This window comes from Fopius arisanus, unplaced genomic scaffold (genome assembly GCF_000806365.1).
Source record: "Fopius arisanus strain USDA-PBARC FA_bdor unplaced genomic scaffold, ASM80636v1 scaffold00003, whole genome shotgun sequence".
Classification (NCBI taxonomy): Eukaryota; Metazoa; Arthropoda; class Insecta; order Hymenoptera; family Braconidae; genus Fopius; species Fopius arisanus.
Window position 1 is genome coordinate 777864 of NW_011887742.1, and position 19779 is coordinate 797642.

Genomic DNA, 19779 nt, shown 5'->3' on the forward strand with positions numbered 1-19779 from the left:
TATGTTTGGCTGATGCAGGAAAATTAATGGGCAATTATGACATTTTGGGAGTCATTAAATAATGATAAAATGTCAAAACGATGTATTTGCAGGGCTCGAAACGCCTTTTAAAGGGATAATGAAATTGGGGGAATTATTCGGATTGGATGGATAATCAGTCAGGGAATCATTGTGTCACTCTTCCCGATGAGTCTCACGGAATCCCGACATCTGCTCCAGATTGTCGGGAAATTTCAAGGCTCTGACCTTGAGGAAATTCGTAACGGGATAGGTCGGGGAAAGCATCTGGAAATTTCTAGGGTTTTTAAAGTTGGGGAGTCCTGCGGAATTCTTTTATTGACGGTTTTGGACTTGTTAGAAATTCAATGAGACTTGTAAATATAAATATAGCTGCATTATTTCATAAAAATTAATAAAAATATTGAAAATTCCGGTAAATGTTTGAGAATTTTTTGTTTTTGGAAAATTCAGTACGATTCTGTGTTAAACAATTATTATATATTGTAATTATAAATTCGTTGAAAAATTCTCGTTTTTATGTTGCCCAAATTTTATTTTTCTCTGAATTTTTTTTTCAGTGTTGTCTCAAATTTCAATTATTATCCTGAAAATTAGTAGTCGATAATCCAAGAAATTTTTGAAGAATTATTATTATTCAGAAATATTGGGACTTCAGATTTCATGGAAATAAAAAAAATGACATTAACCCACAACATATATTTTGTTTTATATTTCGATATATTTTTCGAAGAGAGGAGTCCTAGTCTTCACTAGATTCCTATTAACGTGCATGCCCGATTGTGAATTTTTAATGACCGAAGTGTTTCGAAATTTTGCTGGACCAGCGATATCAACCATTTCCAAACAAGCAGCGAAAATACGAGTCATATATTATTAATAATGTCAATGGATATACGGCAATTGCATTAACAATTTACAATAGAATTCCAAATAGCCACAATAATTCATGCGATTTGGTGCAATTTTTTGTGGAGTTCTCTGCCCATAGCGGTATGCAAAAATGAAGAACGTTTATTTCATAAAAAATGACTGTGACAGAGGAAGCCTGAAAAATATTCCATTCCATCTCTGTAACTCCTGTATTGTTTCGTTGGAAAGATAGACAAATCCCTGGAATCTTTGAGCATTTTTATCTGAAATTCAGAATTTATGGGCAGGAGATGAGTAAATAGGACTTCTCTTGCAGAAACTCGGTAAGACCGCGCAAAACTTGGAAAGTTTGCTAGAATATCTAAGAGAATGTTGCGTTTACATACGAAATTTTCCTAATCAGATCTCACTCTTCCATGTGGAAATGTATTTGCATATGATGCGAGCGCAAATAGAATAGAGTGTTGTAAATTCTCTGCGAGCATTATCGAAAGAGACAGAAGTTTTCCCACAAATAGCGTGGTATTTACTGTAAAATTGTGATGTCTATTCTTCAGGCATTTCTGTTTCGGTAGAAATAGAAATTGACACGAAAAAAAAAAATTCATAACCAAATGACCAATTTTGAAATGTTCGATAAAAAAATAATTAAAAAAGTAATGAAAATGCAAAAATAAAAGATAAAAAATAAAAAATAAAAAATAAAACGAGGATGAAAATGTTTGGAAGCCGAAATGCGTAGGAATATGAAATTTAAATAAGTATGAAACAAGTCGTATATCATTTCTCGTCGAGTCTGGTGTAATAAAATTCAGAGAGTATGTATAGATCCTATGGGACATTACCTCGGGGTGCGTCGAGAGGACGTTTTTGAAATTGATTCGAGGTTGTGTGAAACGAAATGGAAAAAAAGAGGAAAATGAGTTTTCTGGCGGTTCCCCCTCTCTCCCAAGACTCTTCTCCTATTTTTCCCTCTTTTACTTCTCTATACGGGTTCTATCAATGGTCCATTCTCGGGAGAAAAGGAGAGACTGGCCGAGACAATTTATTTCACCCGTTTTCAACTCTCATCACTCTCCTTCACTCCAGTCACTTTACGTCGCATTACGACTGGAGGACAATTTTTCTCAGCGAATTGGAATTTCTCACAGTTGTATCTGGATCCACATGACCATAAATATTCATCGGAATTCTCGATTGAAGTTTCGATCAAAGAAATATAAATTGGCACCTCTTGCATTAGAAACTTGATTATCGTCGCGTTTTCGCTGATGGAATCCCTCTCGTTGGTCTTGCCTTTTTTCCCTCTTGGATCAACTCGACAGAGGGTGTGCATCACGTTTTATACAGATAATAAAATTGATAGCAGAGACTAAAGCAATGAGTCTGCACGCTCACTGCATGCCAGATATTTTTTAAGTAAATTCACTCTGCTACTCCGCTACCCAAACTATCAGTATTTCCTATTTTTCATTATTTATTCTTCTCAGCCTATTTTTCGCTGCAAATTCACACAAAAATTACGCAACGCGCCGAAAAAAATCTCCGACAGTTAAAAAATTGTTCAGTAATTAATAATAGTTAATAAATACCGTGCTTCATGTCAATAAATGTTCGGCTATACAACGAGTACGTTTATTGGTATCGAAGATGTACGCAACTTCAAAATTTTTTTTTCAATGTGACCCTCTAGTCGCTTTTCATGTGTTTTTAAATTTTCATTTTTTAAGTAGGAAATTTTTGCAGGGGATTGCAAAGACGTAAAACTTTTTTTTTCTATTAAAAAAAAATATCTAATCCCCGAAAAATAAATTTATCGATTGAATTATGGGTTCATAGAGTGAAATAAAATTCATGAATTATCCCCATCCCATATATCTCCGCGAGGATTTTCAGTAAAAAAAAAATCGACTGCTGGCTACCGTAAAAACTCTGAGGATTTATATAAAAACGCAATTTCTCGTTCTTCAATTAAGAATAATGCTCTCTATCACCAAAATCCCATCCAATCATCCCCTTTAACGCCCGAAAGACGTGAAACGCCAAATTCCTTCATCAACGACCAAAGTTCCGGTGTTCCAAAATTTCCAGAGTAACACATGAATTACCTCCATCTAGCAATTAGGTCCCCATTTTCCGCGTGAACTCCGAAATTTCCCCAAAGAATAATCCCCACATATTTTTTCCAACCCCATCGCTGCAAAAACCCAAAACAAAAGAGATTAATTATTCCACCAATAGAAAAATAATCCGAGGGAATCACGAAAATTCGCGAATTAAAAAGCGCCTGAGGCTTGGCAGGGGTAATATCCGCGACTCAAGAAGAAGTTGAATAAAAAAAAATACCTGAGAAAATAAAGGATGAACCAGCGGCATGCGTTTGAAACTTAGTTGAAGCGAAAAGTTTTATCGCTTTTTTTTACACCGATAAGTCTATAGTACACACATCGCTCTCTTGATACCACTACTTCCGGATCTCTATAGCGTTCACTTTTTACCCACTTGCTCCTGGCGTTCTCAAACATTTACCCCCTCCCCTCGTAGCACCCTCTCGGAGGGTTGGTCGTTTACGATGCACCGTCGACGTGAAATCCAGGGGGTAAGGGTTCGAGGCCAAGTTTTGGCGCGTGCTTGCAAAGATAAAAGCTCGTTGAACTCATAAACAATGAATAAAGGGAGAAATACAGGGTGGTGGCTGGGAGGAAAATGAGGTGAGGTGGTGATGAGGGTGGGGTGATGAAGCTGACACAGGATTAGCCGTAGCGTCATGCCTTTCCCCTGTGGCACCCACAACCCGGAGTACTAAGCTTCACTATTTCACTCCCTCTTGGTCCCTTGTCTTTGTGCATCACCATGCACAATCATCTCGGATGTACTCAAAAAGATATGAAAAATTCTCGTGTAATCCGGGGTGGACCGACAAAAGTAAACGGCAAAGAGGAAATATAAGATAATTAAAAGAGTTGTTTTCGTAGGCATACACGGACGACGGAGATTTCTCATGGAAATTCTTCGCTAGTTATAATTCTCGTATGTAATATACACCCTGAATAATTTATTTTAAAAATTCTCCAGACGCTAAATTGATGTGAAATTAAATTACTAAATGAAATTACATTTACACAACTTTATGCAATTTTTTCATTGATTTTTTCGTAAGACTTTCTGAATTTAATATTTCGATTATATTTTATTTTATTTTTATTTTTATAGTTCATTTTTCAATCTGCAGGAATTTTTTAATCATCGGCTGTTTGCATTCAATAGTTAGAAATTATCTATCTTATCGGGGATTTATAAGGAATTCTCAGGAATTTTAATTGGAATCTGGCTTTCATAGTTTTTGAATATTTATTGAATATTTCTCTCTGGTTGTAAACAGATGGAGGAGTTGGGTTTTTTAATTGAAAAAAATTGAGAATCACGAGTGGACGAACGAAAGGGAAGCGCGAAGAGGGAATATAAGATAATTACAAGAGATGTTTTCTGGGAATACACAAGGGGGAGAAAATTTTCAGAAAAATTTTACTCTGTGATAATTCTCGTATATAATACTACAAGAGCTTCAAAATTGTCGGGCATTATTTGATAGGTTGGTTGTGCAAAAACGAAGGAGTCAAGTTATTTAGGTTGAAAATTCACGTACAAAGCGCGAGTGGATAAAAAAAATGAAGGGCAAAGAGAAAATATAAGATAATTAACGGAGTTGTTTACCGAGAGTACACAATGGAGATAAATTTTGTATAAAAATTCGACCTATGAAAAGTTTTCGTAAGCAACCAAAAATTTTCCTTTGAACTTATTGAAGTGACAACAATGGGTTTTACCGTGGAATTAGGACAAGGAATTAAAACAATAATTCCTCAGTCGAAGACAATGACTAATCAGATTAGAAAAATATAAATTCTCACAATACATTCAGTTCTGGATAAAAGGTAAGCAACATGAATTGATGATAAGACCTCGTTGAGCAATCAAAAAATCTTACGAGATGAGAAAACTCGATTTTTCACAATAAAATGACAATTGAATTGTCAACAATTTTCAATTTCGACAAATTGAATGAATTAAAATCAACCAGCATTTCAACTCGCGCTAATTCCGTGTGCGTTAAAATCGTTTATTCATTTTTGATTGTTAGAAATTAGTCGGAGGTAAAAGGAGAAATCCTTGGCAGCGTTATAATGAAAATTCAAGAAAGTGCACAAAGAAGATGAAGTCAGCTCGGAAGTCAGTCTGAGAGTAGTGGAGAACTACCCAAGAAAAGAGCAATTAGAATGACGAGAAAAAAAAACTACAGTGACTAGTACCAAAAATAGAGAATTAAAAGAGGGGCTTAATAAGCGAGCGTTGTGCATTGTACACTGTGCAGGACTGCCAGGATAAAGCTCGGGGAATTTTCCACCGCCATCAACTCGCACAACCATCTCTGTCTCGGGATAACACTGGAGGAAAAAAAAAATATATCCCCTTACCCTTCATCCCTGCGTCGTAGTAAAAAGGGAGGTATTTCGTAGCGAGAGACGCGTTTCCCTTTTCCTTCCGTGATTAACGCCCGACCGCGCGCTGTCCCCGCGGATGGATCGCTCATGCTTTTTCCGGAAATGAAGTACCCAGCACTCTCTTTTTTACTTATGACGTAGGTGTACATGTACAACACCAGTTTTCAGCTGTCGTTTTGTGTGTATAAACCATCTCTCATCGACCTTTTTTCTATCGCTCAGGGTTCTACATGTGAAGAACGCAACGGCAAACAATACTTCATCCCAGTTGCTCTCTCAATGTCTTACCCACAATTCTTGCTCTACTTCCTCGTATTGATCATCACAGAGATAAACTCCAGTAATTCCATCGAATTTTCACTATTGCAAAATTCCACTTGAAATTTCAAAGTAAAAAATAAAAAGTAGAATGTTTTTAATGAATAATAATAATGATAGCACGTAGGGGTAGAATTATTGGGTAAATATTTCTAAGGGTGTCAACATGTGTGGTTGTGGGGCCAGATACACTGCCACGGTCAAATTATAATGTTTTAATTTCAACACTTGTGAACGTGTGTGAAGGTAGATAAATGTATAAACAGGATCGTGTGAGACTCGTGAAAAAATTCCGACCTGCACTAGTTGTCCAACTAGCGCTGACGTTAATGAAGTTACCGTTTTCAAATGCATTTGCGAATGTTTTATGAGAATGATAATTGATGTTTCGAGAGTTACTCATAACTGAATTGACTAAATTGAGTAACCCGAGTAAAAAAAAATTGTTTTCCAGAGATTTTTTGAAAATTTCGAAAAAATATTCCGATTACAATTTTTTTTTACCCGGAAAGATCGACTCACGGATGCCAATTTCTTTATAATCGAGTAAATTGGATCAAATCGACTAAAATAATGCACCTTGTAGCACTTCGCATTTTTGGAACAGTGGAACTCTTTTTTTTTTCTTTTGGTTGTATTTCCAACAAATTTTTCTCCCTGAAATCACTCGGTGAAATTTTGAGCTCGCGAGGAAAATCGCGTAAGCCCGCGCGACAGGAAGAAAAACAGATAAAGTCGAGCGGGAACTGTTGAAAAAAATTTGTAACGAGTGACTGGGTTAATACCGAGTTCGCGTGCCTAAAACGACTCGTCGTACGATACTAGGTTTTCTCTTATTCCGCGGCCATCCACTCCGAACAATCCATCAGTCTCTGCACCCAGTGGTACTGTTTATTTCAGTTGGCTTCAAACCACCGGGATGCACATCTCTCTCTGTACTTCCTCGTTGTTGCTCAACTGTTGTTTCTGTTATACACACATGAAACACCGAGCGTTTTCCTTCCGTGATGAACGGGACGTCCGTTACCCCGCGATGGATCGCTGCGATTTACCGTTGAAACCCCCGAACGAACGAGTATTCAACCCCCTGACCACCCCCTCTCGGGATGAGAGGGTGAAAAGTTTGACCGGCTTGGACGAATTAACATGGCTGACTGTACAATGTTTCATCACACCACAGCCCCTATCTGCCCCATTTTTTTCACTCCAACAGGGACAAATAGCTATTATGCCTCATGGATTTTTTATATTCCCGGTATTACCATCGATATTGCTTTTTTCTTTTTTTTTTTTGTTGCGTGATAACTGCGGTAATTGTACTGCCGTTCGATAGAGAAAAGAGGAATTTTAATGCAGATGTCGTGACAGGAGAAATACGACGGACGCTTGCTGTGCAATTCATCGAAAGGGGCCATCTTCATTCCTTGACTAAATGAGTTTTTCTGCGCATCGTGACAGCGCTTTGAACTGTTGATTCATTTTCCATGATTTTTTTATCAACTTCACCCCATCACTCCTGTTATATTGATCTCAATCACGGGTAAATTACGATGCACTGAGAAAATAAAAATTCGCGTAAAAACTTGAAACTTTTGAGACTTATAATAATTATAAATAATTCCCCTTAATTTATTTTTTAACTGGAAAACTCAATTCATTCCACTTGTCAATTTGCAATTTAATGTACATATCTATTCTTAAATTTCCAGTTAATGGAAAAAAAAAGATAAGAGGGACGCGCATAACGATATATATCTATCCTATATCCCCTATACCCCGAAAGGGTATGCAATTGAAAGGAAATTAAAAAACTATATATATATATATCTTCGAACACGAGTAGTTATGGAGATACAAATAAATACGAGTAACTACTGCTTTGAGGAGGATGTGGCTGTCTAATGGAAAACGGCGATTTACGGTATTCTTTGAGGTCCCCAGGGGGTCTGGCCAAATAGATTGGTACACATTGGATACCTCAGAGCAACCAGAGATACACCGCCGGCAGTGGTATTCCCAGCTGTAATCAGATGCAGCCTCTGGAGTTGAGCTCGATTCGATTATTCCCAGAGATTCCCAGTCAACACCAACACCAGATCGATAATTCGTGCATATAATATATAATATATGTAATATACATAATGAGCATGTCAATGTAAAGCCAACGGGCCGATAGTGGCGAACATTCGGACTTAAAGGTCGGTCCAGTAATTTTCCGGTGAACTACTGGAAAGTACAACTAGTCGCAATTGGCAAATCTCAAGGCCGTGACTAATGCAGGATAAGTGGACGGGATGTAATTTTATAGAGCGGTTTTGCATTGACGGGGATATTATGCGAGTATGTCGATTGGTAATTGATAATAATAAAGAATCGGAAGTTTCACGTGAAATTTATCAAATTGCTAATTTAATTTTGAGGGAATTGAATTTTTTCGCGGATTTCTAATTGGGTATATCTAATTTTTCATGATTTTTATTGATTTGTTGGTGATCTATTGAGATCCTGAAAATTTTTAAGCGTGAGCTTTTCATGAATTTTTAGAACAATCTTATTATCTCGTAAGGGAAAACTTGTAGAATTTATAAAATTAATACTTGAGATCAATTATTCTGAAAGTTTTTATAAACATGGAAGATGAGGGTAAATCTCTGAACGATCGATTAATAAAAAATGTTGTTTAATTAGGTACTCAATATTCACTAAACGAATCTATTTAATTAAAAATTCAGGTGAGTTGGTGCAAACTTTGAAATTTCATGATGGTCTCCTTAAAATTACCATTGTTTCCAAGAATGAGAGAAGGGCTAGAGTAGTAAGGGCTCGATTGAATAAACCGGCAAGACTTTGAGGTGATCATTCTAAAAAAATAATATTGTGACGCATGAAATGAAAAAAAGAGTCGAATACGATGGCGGTCTCTGACCGAGGAATATTTGAAAATTAGTCAAAGTCTGAATTGATGGATTGATAAAGGGTACTACGTGATATATACAATACCGTCTATAATACTGACAACCGCCGTCCATCACTCTGCGTTTTTACTCAACTGAATAGATATTTCGAGTAAGAGTTTGCACTCCTCCCCCAGCTCATATTTTATATTATAAAAATTATTCCACCAACAGTTAAAGTCGGGATTTGGCATTTCTCTGATTCTAACGCGAAACGAAGGAAGAAAATTGCCATTACAGAAAAAGCGCATTGAAATCGGATTTAAATCCCTAAAACGAGGGAAATTAGTTTGAAATGTTGCTATGAGAAAAAAATGATTCCCGTCAAAAATATTTGTGCAAGTAATTTTTCCTATTATTTAATGTACATGAATATACGTGGCAGAAATAATTTTTTGTTTATCAACGAATTTCCGGAGTTTCTTCCTTTTATCAAAAATTTCTGAATTGTCATTACGTTTATACAGAAATCACTCTAAAAAAAAGAAATTGATAATTTACCATGTAATTAAAAACATTGGCAATGAAAATAATTATTCATTGTCAATCTCTTTTTTGATAAAGGATTAATTGAATTAAAGAAACTTTTATGTTTAAACAAGTAAACAAATTAAATTAAATTTCATTAAATTTCCGGAAAATTATTTACCTAAATGTGATATGAATGAATATTTTTCCCCTGGTATTTTCACAGCAGTTAAATTTTTTATCCGCGGTATTTCACTGGTTGAAATCCAATCTTTTTCCGGAAAATGCATTACAGAGAAGTCCAAACGGACGTACTAATGAGATTGACCGCAATGTTGGCACCCCAGCAATGGGGCGATACAGCATGGGGTGAATACACTGTAGTTGGAATACTGTCATGTCAAGTACGGGGAAGCATACAGCATTGCTGGATGGACACAGCTGTCAATAGCCGGGTGATTAGTGGTCAACACACTGGGAAATATTCATTTTATAAATGGGGCATGAGGTCACCCAGGGATCAACCTGGTGACGGCTCTCCAACGAAAATTTACCCGGATTCATCCCTCGCATTCCAATGATTCCGCAAGTTTTGATGGACTTCGTAAGCCGCTTAGAAGATAATTCGAGCTCCACTCGCGGATTATCAATAGTAATTGTCACAAAGGCTGATGAACACAGAGCAAAAAGATATGCCATTGTCAGGATTCACTTCAGTCTAGGATTCGCCGATAATTAAAACCGAAGGGATGGCATCCTGTCAATTAATTACTTATTTGCAAATCAACATCGTGAGATACCTTTTTTTTCTTCAACCCGTCATTTACGTTTCCAAAATGGTAATTTACAACACCGGAAACCTCGTTAATTACATTTTAAATCCTACATTTTATGGGCAATGTTTTCTGCCCATACCGTGTGAAAATTTAAAATTCATTTAGGAGGGAAGAGATAAACTGCAGTCAGTCCACTTCGTTATTATCTTATACAATTAAATAACGATTGCTGAACGATTAGTTAAGCCAGGTTTGCAAAACAAGTGGCAAAAAATATTACAAACTAGTTTCAAAGAAAGGATTTCTCGTATTTCTCTTATTGTAGATGTCAAAATACTGAGATGTCATTCTTTATTGCTTTTCTTTCAATATACTAGGATATCACGATAATTGACTGATGAGGAGAATTCAATTGATTTAAATGACAATTCTCTTTTCTTTAAGGGGCACATAATTAAGATTCAAACTTCATTGAATGGAAGTGTATTTTTCTTGAGAGGAAAACGCTGTCGGACGAATTGGTCTTCATTGAAATTTCGTGACGCAAATGGAATACAGAGTTTAATCTGCAGTTGTTGCAGAGTAATGGGGGGCCTCTAGTTGTTCATTACCAAATGGGTAACTTTCCTTTTACGAGAAACAAGTAGATGAAGGTGTTCTTCATGGTAAACCATCAGACACGAGTAGTGACCGCAACCTCAATTTCAGGCGCGAGTGAGAATCGGCACAGAACATCGACCGACAATTACCTAATTCGGTAACTGAGTTTTGCTTATTCACGGAATGAAAAATTAAATGCACTCGAGAATAAAATACAACTGAATCGGAACCGTTAGGAATTGACCGCGGATTGCTAATTTTCAAGGGGCTCTGACTAGATTCAAGTTAGGGGTACATCATAAGCATGAACTCATGCTAATTGTTAAGTTCCGCTGGAACTTCAATTAAATTTCCAACTCTTAGGCTGTCAGTAAATCAAAAATTTTCAGAACTTACGTGAAGTATGAGCCCATAGTAGATAGCGAATTCACCACTGAATTACATTTAATTACATTAAATTAATGATTTGGAAAGTCAAAAAAGGATTTCCTCGAATTTTTCGCACTTGTATAAATTTTCATATAGTGATCAAACTGAAATTCTACAAATTACTCTGAATTTCTAATCAATGAAAAATTTAAGGCAATATTCAGTTCCATTATTTGCATACAAGAACTTCAATTTAATGACTATTCAGTTTGGCATAAAAATTGAGATGAAGATTGAATCTCCCATGAAAAAGAATATGTTTGAAATGATAATCTTCTTAATGTCGCAAAAACACATTAATGCAATTGGTAATTTCAAAGTATTTTAAGTAATTTTTCCTCAACTCTTTTCCCCCTATTCCGGTACCTGAACTCTCCGCGGCATAATGAAATTTTACGTAAAATTTGACACGGCAGTTGAGGAGTTTCATTTCAAACCCGGGCACTAACAATCAATAGACAAATTAATCGAGGGAAAACCATCAGGGTTTTCCATTAAACCTTCAAAGCCCTCTTTCCCTCGAAACCGAGGTAAAAACACACGCTCACGAATAAGGAGGTAAACTAATTCAGGTTAATGAGAAAACGTCGTGTACACACTTCGGCTGGTACGTCTTTTTCAAACATCCAGTAGAGGGCCCTTTATCGTGCTTTATATTTTTCATTTTCCATTTTGCTTTTTTTTTTCGCAAAAGCCCGGGGATTTTCCGTTAGCCTTTACCACTTTGGAAAGGCTCTCGTTGACGGGCAGTACCCAGGAATGTTGGGAACCAAACGGAAGAAACGTCGGAAAGTAATCAGTCGGGTATCCGCAAGTTTGCCTTTAATCTCTCGACCAACCACAGAAACCTGGTATAAAGAGCCTCATTACAGGGCATTACTCGTTTCATGAAGGGATTTTTACCAGTCGGTTACAATTATTTGTCGACTGTCATTTTCACCGTCGAGAACGCTCCAAGTATCGACTCATTCCACGGAGTTTATCTCAAAGCTTATTTTCCCCATAGAAATGAGTAAAAAGTGTTCAAGATTCTAGACTTAATTTCCAGAACCAAACATTTAATTATTTATTTGTTCAAATTCTCTGACTTTTCGTAAAATGGTGGATTATTCAATTCAATTATTCTGTGGAATTACCAAAAAATCGGGAATATTTTTGTTTATGTAATCTAGGTGGTGAGTATTGATATTCCATACGAAATTCAATCAAATCCTGATTTTTTTTAGTTGAAACTGAAAATGTATGGAATTTCGGGAATTCTACAATTCTAAATTTTCGCAAGTTTGTTTCATGAGTCTTGAATCAATTGAATATTCAGGGATGTATTACATGAATGTTTGTGGTTTGTAGACATTTGAACAGAATAATTACACGGGAATTCACAGTTTCATTTTGAATTTAATGATGACATTCCTTCTGATATGAGTGAAACCGCATGTGAGGGATCGCATGGGAATCAATAACTTTCTCAAATTAGAGTAATTAGTTTATTCCCAGGGAATTGGTAACATTCCCTACATTTTAAAACGAAATTGATCCTGTTGGAGGAAAAAAATATTTCAAGAAAGCCCCATCGATCATTCAATATTAATAAGTCATTATTTTCATTTTTATTAATCAACCTTCAGAGATATTCGGAATTGAAATTCAGTTTTTAATCATTTCCTCGTTGAAATTCGAATTGTTAATTGGGAAAAGCCTCGAATTTTCTACTGTCGGAGATTATTAACAGTTTTGTATAATGAATTATGAATCTGGATTAACGAATTTCAGTTTCGTTTGCACAACTGATGTTTAGTTTTTTTTTACGATCCCCCAAAGCAATTCCCAATTCGGCAACTCTTTCTCGGCAGTTGTTGTCTAAATACTTTTTTGAATTATCGCAGAGGGGAAAGTGTCTCGAGTCGGACGCAACAAAAAATGGGAATTGACTGGCACCAGTCCAAGCGCTGATTACTGGAGCACGAGTGGCGGAGAAATAAAAATGAAAAAAGTTTTGATAAATTGCGAGCATGAGAGACATAAAGAAATAAAGCATGTACACCGGGCCTGGAAAAGTGAAATTTCATCTGATTACTTCTCACTCGGTTCTACGGATCCCATTCCCGCTCCTTCTGCAATCTTTTGAATAATCATCGAAGAATATCTCAAAAAGACTTGAGAATTTCCTTTTCTTCCATTTTTCTCAGAGAATAACTCGACTAACATCTCAATGAACTCCACTACTAGATATCTCGTCATTGAAAAATCAAATATTCCCCAATTTTTCTGTTTGACTCATTAAAAAATGAAGAAAATCATTGATTTTTAAATTCAATTAAGAATTTTCCTTCTTCCAGGTTTCATTGCTAAAATCATATTAAATGTTTAGTAGGGATTTCACGTGAAATTTGAGAGTCTTTTACATGACGACTTTAGATTCAATCGATTTTTGATTTAATCGGAAAAAAATCTCTTGAATTTCCCACGAAATATGGCATTCCCGGATTTTTTCGCTATTAGTAGAAGTAAAGCGATGAAATTCAATTTTTTAGAAGTGCAAAGCACCCTAATACCTCGCAAGTTCACTTTCCCCAAAACTCTTCTAGTATCCGGAGGTAATTTGAAGGCCCGATGAGTGGAAGGCATTCAAAGTTCCACATCCGCTCCTTTTGCCACACAATGCCCGATCCTTATCGTACTTTAGAAACCCAGAATTAACCGACGCAAAACGATGAGATAATAGATATTCGCCAAGCATTTAAAATAAAAAGTTATGCGCACTCCACGAAAAATACTTCTGTGCCAACGAAATTTCTTCGAGATAAACTAAACGGACATTTCAATGGCAAAATTAAATCCGTGAAGATTCCATTGGAGTAAAAAAATCCGGAATTAAAACTAAATATATACTTTTATTTAATTTATGGTGAATTCACGTAAGACAGATGACAATCATTTGGCCTCTCAATTATGAATCAAACGACTTTATAACTGAAATTGCAAGAAATGTTTATGAGTATAAAGCGAAACCTATTTGGTCCCATAAATGTTAATTACCGAGGAGTTAACAATGCATGCCTGACGCGACTTTCACCTTTCAAGTCAACCATTCGTTAATAATCAACAATTATTTACCTAGACTCTACGCTTCGCCAGTTGAATAACTATTTAACGAATTTCGATTAGAGTGAATGAATGATTCCATCAGTGTACCATTTTTTTAACTACCTAAATCAATGTTCGTTACGTAACGGATGTTGGAGTAAAAGTGGCGATTGATTAAATCGTGACGATGGAAACAACGATGTCTGTAGTCGATTCCAATAATGTAAAAAATTATTACAGACATATCCGCGAGGATAAGCGGATGAAATGTGAAAGTCCATAAAGAAACGATCCGTGAGGACAAGCGAAGAGTTCTCAGAGTTTGTCCCAGAAGTCAAAGTGTCGGGGATTCAACGATAAATTGAATTTATAGCATTGGCTCAGGAGGACGTAACTTATTTCTTCCTATTTTCTTCTCTCATTTCTCTTCAAAGGTCAGACTGAAAATGAAGAAAGTCGAGGAGTTACTGGTGGCTGTGTATGGATGTTTGCCATCCTTAGAAAACTGTCCTCAACTTTTTCACTTCTGTTGAGTTCGGAGAGATTTATTTGCACATAGTGTAACGTGTATGTCGCTTCCATTAACCGTTGAAAAGCGCGGATGGGAGTAATGAGATTTGCTCGTGATATGACACGTTACAGGGACTATCTTCCATGAGACCTCTTAAATGCACACTTTCCGCGCAAACTCAATGGTGAAAAGGAAGCGAGAACACCCAGAGGGAGAATATTTTTAGCTGGTAATTATCAAGTCTAGAGTTTTTGTTCCAGGCCGTCGGGGGTTTTAACGCGATACTTTAGATTGAAGATGTTCTAGTCTGAAGAAATTATTCATTTCTAATATACACTGTTCATTATTTCTTTCCAAAATTTCCTGAATATTAAACATTTTTTTATAATTGAACGGTAATTTCTCCATGTATTTTTCAGGTTTTGTCCAGAAGAAGAAAATTTCCATTAATGAGTTCCAAAATTTTGCATGCGATTTTGGAAGGAAAATTTATGACATTCCAAATTTTATTTGAAAATTGATTAAATTAGGGAATTCTCCACAAATTTATCAGGGAAACCTGACATTTTATTTTTCTATTTCTGTCCATTTCGACACTGAAAAATTCATAGTTTTCCCAAAAAACCCCTGAAAACTCTATTAATTAAGGGAGAAAATCATGTAGAAAAATAATGCATGAACTATATATAATCTTCTTTTGAAAAAAGGGGAATGTGAATAATATTCGAACTTTTCCACAGATTCTGCAGGGAAAAGTTCTTCGAGGAGAGAAAAAAGCGTCTGTAAACAGATTTGAACAATAAAATGATATGAGTAATAATAAAAAAATTAGCAATCGCGTTGATGAACGTAAACCTATCTACAAGTTTTGTAATTAATTAAAAAGTGTTATTAAAATATTTGCAAATTTATCACCAGTAGCGATTAAAGATTCGATATAGAAAAATAATGGAGACGATGAAATTATTATTATTAATCGGAAAATAGAATGATATAAATAAAAAATGGGGGGCATTGGAATGTGTAAAATGGAGAGTCGGTATCGAGGTGGTACAGCCAATCGAGGGGAAAATAGATGTTCACTTCCGGAATGTATTCCCGATTTAGTTTTTCCCGAGTTATATCCATGTGGGTGTACTGGGGGCATTGAAAGGGCGAAAATATGCGGTGGCCAGACTCGCGGAAATATTGCTGGGATACTCGAGAGATGCCGCAGGGAGTTTTAAAGTAGAAAAAAAACAATATTCCAATGGGAATGCGTGCAGAAACTCCACCAGAGGTGAAATTCCGCGGAGTTCAGGCATTGTTTTTCCAGGCATGATTTTCCTTCAAATTTATTCCCATTTGTAGAAAATCCGGAGACCCGTATTTATTTTTCCCGTTTATTCCAAAGACATTCACCAAGTCTCGACTATCGAATATATCTTTGCGATAAAAATATTGAAATATTCTTTTCCACGATATAAAAACTAGAACGCAGGAACGAAAAAATTCAACGTTCAATTTAATTGAGTTTTACGGATTTCGAGTAATCAGGGCGCAGTTTTTAATGAAAAGTGATGGACTAGGTTTTATTTTATTTTAAATGTGTCAGTTCAGTATAGAAAAAAAAACGGTTGAAGCACAGCTTATCAATCGACTAATTGATAAATATTGGATTTGTCGATTCAGATAAACGAAGATAACTTTGTTTAAACATAAAAACATTAAAAATTGAGAATAGCCCATTGTGTGAGATTGTAATGAGTGTCCATTTGACTCCAACATCCCCTGCAATTGAATATTCAAGCACTTGATGGATTTTCTGAATAATATTAAGAGCAATGAAGGCAATGTAAATCTGTAGTTATTAAAAAATTGAAGTTTCTTTACTTGAAATTTCATGAGTAATTTCCCGGATGCGCAGGAGAAACGAATTTTCGTTTTTATTTTCCATCGAGATGAAAAATGTTACTCGAGAATTTTTTTAAAACTCAACAAGCGTGAAGATTAAACGGAGCCCAGCGTCTTGTGTCAAGTCGAGTCCAAATGAACGAGAGAGTATAAACCCAAGCACACTGCTGACTTTCAGAAGAGTTTCAAGGAGTAGAGGTGGAAAATCTAATTAGCGGATACGAAGCGTCTTGATAGTGGTGTGGCAGAGTGGCTGTGTTAGAGTATTCTCCGACTATCGTTCCAATCGATAATTAGTAATTAAAAGTGAGATAGAGAATGGACGTGAGGGTTTATGTGAGAAACGATCTTCTCTCGGCTCTAAATTTTTAGTTAGAGAGGCTCAGCTCCGTTTATCTTCTACGAAACGGAATTCCTCGTGGAATTTTCAAGCATTCAGTATGAACTGACCCAGAGAGAATTTATCGGGAGCATCTGCACCCAGAAATTTGTTTAATTCTCAATAAATATTGCAATTGAATTCTCCATGTGGGGGAGTTTCATTTAATTTGAGATCAAATGGGTGAAACGTATGAAGCTTCCGCTCGTCTGGAAAATTCAATAAAACACGGAATTTTTATGGGCATTGGTTGTCCAAGGGCAGCTTGAATTTTAAATCTGATTGGGAAAATTGAACATTGAATTCGATTTAATTTTAAATAGTCTAGATATTTGGTAAAATAGTGAATTTTCACGATTTTTATTCATTTTCGATAACTTATCGGTTGGAAAAGTCAAGTTTTAGTGAATATTCGAAAACGCTACTTGATATTTCACTGAAAACGGAGATGAATTTCTTGTGACGCTGGGGTTGTTAAAAATTTATGTGCAAGTTTATGTGCAAAGATAGTCAGGTACTAGAAGACTCTAAAAATGTCAATAAGAAACTAATTTACTGCGCAACATGATGCCGAATCGACTGCCCAAGTTTTGACGATTCTTCAATAATTTCTAGAACTTGAACTCCAATGCTATCACTACACTTATCAGCCCCTGATTAATTTTGTTTACTCCACCGAAAAAAAAAACCACGAATAAGAAAAAAATGATTTTCAATCTACAACTAAACGAACTGAACTGATCCTGAACTCAAGTCGAATTCGAGTTCGAGTCCTGAATTTGAATTTGAATTTCTGGTTCTTTTTTTGGTTCTGAGTTCTTTCGCGAAATGGAACGTACTTGAATCAAGTATAGGGGAGGGTATAATAATATAAACAGAATCATTTCCAAAATCACGAATTGAATACAGTTGTTATGGCACTTGCATTTTGAATTCGAATCAATGAAAAAATATGGAATGACGATCAGTCGCGTAAATAGTTGATCGAAAAATTCTTTTCTCAATGTATATATACGGTTATAATAACCATAGTGATATAAGCATATTTATTGCAAGCATAAACTCCAGAAGATTGAAGTATATATATTTTGGATGTGGGCACTTGAGGTGGAGTAGCAATGCCATAACAATGGATCGGAGGACGATCAGAGTCGTAAAATCGGTGGGAAGGTTACAGAGCAATGTTGCTCTCAATAACATTTATTCGTGGGCTCAACTAAACGCCAGCACCACGGCTATCGTACCGCAGAATACATTATTCATGCACGATAAAGTATTCCCTCGGTGGTCTGTGATGTGTCGAGATAGTCCAGGTCGGTCAGGTGCAGGCACTGCATCCAGTACATATACATTGAACAGATCGTTCTGTACATGAGACAAGAAGGTCTAGATATCAACCAATACATATACGTCAAATTGGACTTGACGATGTCGCAACAGTTATCCCGCGATTGTGCATGCATGATCTATTGGGCAGCCAGGCTGAAGATTGAGCCTTTGATCCTCAAACGATCAATTCATTCTTCTCGCATCTTCCACGGGTATAGATTATAGTTGGTAGATTTTTTTGTACGGAAAATACCAGAGTATGTCTCATGAGAGCGACACTGAGTCGGATTTATGGGAAAAATGGTTATGAAAATTTATGTTTTGGGTAGAATTCGAGGATATTTATGAGTTTCACGGGAAGTCAGATGAAAATTTTGCGACTTGATTGAATTTTCTAGAGAACGTACGTATTCTAGAGAGATATTGCAGTTTTACATTTTTTTTTCGAATTTTCAGGATTTTTTGTGATTTTTCAAGTTTGAACAGAAAAATTACGGATCATTTGATTTTTCAATGACAAGATGTTTTAATGACGGAGATATTAAATGGGATATGAATTTCCGGAATTCGGGGGAAAATTGTGAATAAAATTTTTGAAATTCAAAAATTTTGAAATTCAAAAATTCCAACGATTTACTCAATACCATAAAAAATATTCTCTTATCAACTTCAAAAAACGTTGAAGCTCCTGATCAAATTAAAGGTCTTTTTCCAGAAAATTCAATAAATGTGGGTTAACTGTGGATTTAAGTCCGAGTATTTCTCGTAGATTTCAAACTGAATTATCGACTTGATTCCCGTAAAGCCCTGGTTTATTCAAGCAGAAGCATCAACTTGATTCAAAGAGAATCTCCACTCGAATCAACTGAAAAACTCTCCCATAAAAAAAATCATTTCGACCGAAAAATTGAAATATCTCTTTAAATATTTTCCAATATTTCTTTTGTTGAAATTGGAGATTGACTAATTTTTATTAATGTTACCAAACTATTCACCTGAATTTTGATAACTCACAATTATTGTTGAAAAACCAGTTTTATATTTAAAACGAGTGGAAAATTACACTTGAAATTTCGAGTAAAAAAATTGCGATTTTCAAGAGTTCTTCATTGATAAATGATTTAATTTCTGAAATTAAACACATTGAACTGAAAATTCACAAACGTGATGAAAAATTTAACCAATTAATTAATTTCCCTGAATTTTCAATCTATTGGAAAATTTATCGTATTCGATGTAGAATATTCACGATGAGCATGAAAACGTATACTTTTATTCACAAATGAATTATCAATCATCAATGATTATTGAACATTGAACATTGATTATTGAAAAAAAGTAATTTTATAAAACTTTCAAAACCATTAACGAGTTCAGCGAGCGTTTTTCATTGAAATTGAGTTGAAACTCATGGACACGAAAATTCAGATGATTCGTAAAGTGAAATTTGGCAATTTTTTTATTATGTAGACGTAATTGAATCTTGGATCGTACATTAACGACATTGAAATACCCAAATGGTGATTGAGGATGCTTCATACAATTCAATAATTGAATTTCAACGATTGAAAGTCATTCGTTAAAATGATTTTCCCTTTTTTCCAGGGTGATGTGGTTGAACGGTTGATTGAGGCAATTGGCT

The 19779-nt window shown here is 35.6% G+C and overlaps 1 protein-coding gene across 2 annotated transcripts in view; it reads right to left on the minus strand.

The window, feature by feature from the left end:
- PH4alphaEFB (prolyl 4-hydroxylase subunit alpha-1) overlaps nt 1–19779 on the minus strand; it is a 97353-nt gene that overhangs the window by 73927 nt on the left and 3647 nt on the right. The window lies entirely within an intron of this gene.